Raw genomic sequence first — 3,868 nt, 5'->3', positions numbered from 1 at the left:
CTTTGCTTCAGGCCACAATTATATGATGAAGAAAACTAAATGGTCAATGTGGTATGTGTGGATTTTATGTGGGTATACCAGACCAACTGCAAAGCCTCTGTTAGTTTGATTATAGCATCCCAAACTCAATTTCAGTGTTGGAAATATGATAAGCCACCTAAGAAATGTTACTGTCTATAAGATGGCATACATTTCAAAGACTGTGGTAACAGAAAACATAGCCACCAGTTGTTGAGAGTGTTTAAGTATACAATAACTATGCAGGTATTTACTTACAGATATTTCATGTATGATGAATATATGATTCTTCCTTTTAAAATAAGAAAGCTAAAGTTCAGAGAAATTTTCAAAGAACATATAAGTAACAGAGAAAAGAAAGGAAGAAACAGAAAGAAGCAAAGAAAGATGGAAGAAAGGATAAAAGGAAGGCTAGAAGAAAGGATAGATCTGCTTCCAAATTCTTTTGCTAAATATTATGAAAGACAGTTTCCATTAGTGATATACCCATAACTATATTTTGTTGTAAATAGATAATCATTTGTGATAAACTTCAAAGACTATATGAGGGGGATTTACCTTCTTTTTTCTCTTTTTCTTTTGTTAATTAGCTAGCTGTTTCTCTTTTTTCTTTTTCTTTTTACTTTTTTGGTTTTTGTTTTTTGTCATCATTGTTTGGTTTCCTTCCTTATTTCCTTCCTTCCTTCCTTCCTTCCTTCCTTCCTTCCTTCCTTCCTTCCTTCCTTCTCTTTTCTTTTTCCTTTTATTTCTTTTTTTTTTTCCTTTTTGAGACAGATTTCTTTTTGTAGTGTTGGCTGTCCTGGAACTTTCTCTGTAAACCAGGCTGCTCTTGAACTTATAGAGATCCACAGGCCTGATTCTGCCAAACACTGGGATTAAAGGCGCGTGCCACCACTGCTCAGCTTCCTTCACTACTTTGTTTAATACAAGGTTGAAAGCAACAATACAGACCTGCATGCCTGAGAAAGTCTTATATACTTTCTGAATCCAGTTTTTCTATATGTAAATAGTACTATTATAACAATGGGGGAGGGCAGCAGAGAAGTCCAGAGGGTGAAGCAAGTGAATGGAGATAAGCAACATCAGGGTGTGGTGGGGTTAGGGGGACCCTTTATAAAGTATCAGAGACCCTATATAAACCCTATAAAGGTGAGAGACTCTAAGGACTCAATGGAGGGGATCTTAGCCAAAATGCCCAACATTGGTGACAGGGAACTAAAAGAGCCCATCTCCAGGAGATAGAAAGGGCCTAAAGTGGAGGGACAGGGTTATTAATCCACAGTCAAAATTTCTTACCCAGAACAGTTCCTGTCTAAAAAACTGCAGGGACAAAAATGGAAAAGAAACTAAGGGAAAGGTGAACCAAAGAACAGCACCAAGGCCTGACACTATTACTGATACTATGATGTGCTTAAAGACTGGAGTCTGGCATGGCTGTCCCCTGAGAGGTTCTAACAGCACCTGCCTGAGACAGATGATATACACCCAACCATTGGACTGAAATTGGAGACCCCTATGATTTAATTAGGGGAAGGACTGAAGAAGATGAAAGGGAGAATGACCCCATAAGTCCAGCAGTCTCAATTAACTAAGATCCTAGGGAGCTCCCAGAGACTGAGCCACCAACCTGGAGCATACAAGGGCCAGTTCTAGGCCCCTGGCACAAACAGAGCAGAGGTCTGCCTGGTTGGGCTTAGTGGAAGAAGATGCCCCGAATCCTCAAGAGACTTGAGACCCCAAGGAAGGGGGAGTCCTTAGAGGAAAGGGGAGTACCCTTTCAGAGGCAAGGGGGAGAAGTAATGGGATAAGAAATTGTGGGAGGGGGACTGAAGGGGACAATGGGAATGTAAATAAATAAACAAAAATAATAAACATTTGAAAATATTATATTGGGATAACCCTTTTTTCAATATCGGGCATGGTATTGCTCCTATTGAAGAGCTAATCATTTCTACGAGCTAATCTATCATTTTGAAACTCATTCTGTTCTTTTCTTAAAGGTAGTTGAGAATGGGCTACCTTATATGGATCAGAATACTAAATATGAATAGAGACCCACAGCAAGCCCACTGAACAACTCTCAATCTTTCACTTTGTGTGTTTCAATGGCTATCATCTTTACAAGCAGTAAAAGTAATCTGTAAGCAAGAATGCTAGAAGCCATGTTTTTCAGAAACAACAGAGCAGTGAGTGTAAAAATTCACACTGGTGAGTCAGGATTCACAATATCTGTGCAAACTCAGGCAAGAAAAATATAAGAGAGGGGTGGTTGCAAAGTCCCACTCATATCTATGCAACTCATGCTGAATGATGGATGTCATGAAAAGGGAAATGAGGTTTCTTTGAGACTGTGACTGCCTGTCCCTAATGCTGTTGCCTGTCTGTGGAATAAGTTCCTGTAACTGGGATACTTTGTGGCCTCAGTGGGAAAAGATGCTACTAGCCCTGCAGAAACTTGATGTGCCAGGGTGGAGAAATATCCAGGGGAGGCCTCCACCATCTCAGAGGATAAAGGGAGAGGGTGAGGGGCAAGAATGTGATAGGGGACAAGGAGGTGGGGTAGCAGCAATCTTGAGTTGTATGGATGAAAATTATAGTAAGAAAAATGTAATTCACACTCCCCACAGTTAGCATGGGCCTTTAGTTATATTTAGATGTATTTATGTAGTTTTAATAAAAAACATCCACATCCACACACTTGTTTTCATTTCACTCCACAAAGCAAAATTATTGTAAGCATCAAGAACTGAGAGCTGTTGAACAGATGGGGTATTAGTGTCTTAATTCTTGATCTTTGTTCTCTGTAAATCCTTCCATTGCATATCCTCTCCACAAATCCTGTGGCCATTCAGGGCATGATGAACAGCTTTTCAAATGCAACTGTAATGTTCAGGTCATTGTGGACAAATATATAAACTGAGATATCCAGCAGGATAATAACAGCATATTCAAGTTTTGGGATACTGTAAGCCAGACCTATCATAATCCTACCAGAAGACCCTACATAAACCAAGTGTAGTCTCTTGAAACCGGCTTGTCTATAATTTCCCCTTACTATTTCTGGTAAATGAAAACCCTAAACTTTTCCCCCTGGATAGTAAACACTTAATACAGACAACTGAATATTTATTTATCTCACTTGCCTAAAAAACAACAAAGAGAAATAGATGTGCATCCATATTTACAGTTAAAATGTGTTCTCATTTGGTTTTATCTTAATACTGTTCTACTAATAATGTATGTTTCTTCATTTGGGTCATTTAGCATGGGTCTGAAATTGCATTTTAAAATGTCATGCAGAGTAGATATTTTAATAATTGTCTATTTTCATACCTTCTTTCTGACTTATCTCATTGTCTTCAAATTGCCAAGTGAATCTACAGAGCAGAAAACCCTTCTTCAGAGCTTGGGCAATATGAAGACTATTTATTTTTAAATGAATAAAATTACTTCTTGCTCTCAGCTTATCACTTTATTCAATTCTAAATAAATCTGAATTTAATCTACTTGAGTTGCTGGATGTAACATCTGTGAAAAGCCTTTTAAAGAACACGGGTGAATCCAGGTTATGATGTGTGAGTCACTGTATTGAAAATTATCAACAGAGGGAACCTCAAGAGTGCCCTACTTAAATAACTATTAAATTGCTCATGGCTCCTGCACATGTGTATATGTTATGTTTTAATTACACAGAGAAGATGGTGTTTTAAGTATATCCTTGGAAAAATCTATGTATGCATGAAATAGCTATGGATGGACTACGTGCTAGGAGGATTCTATGAGACCTTATACTTTCAGAACTATGAGGAAAAACCTATTCCAAAAAAAAAAAAAAAGAAGATATATTGAG

The sequence above is a fragment of the Mus caroli genome, chromosome 11 (genome assembly GCF_900094665.2).
Source record: "Mus caroli chromosome 11, CAROLI_EIJ_v1.1, whole genome shotgun sequence".
NCBI classification, from domain to species: domain Eukaryota; kingdom Metazoa; phylum Chordata; class Mammalia; order Rodentia; family Muridae; genus Mus; species Mus caroli.
Note: the sequence above shows the minus strand (reverse complement) of the source record.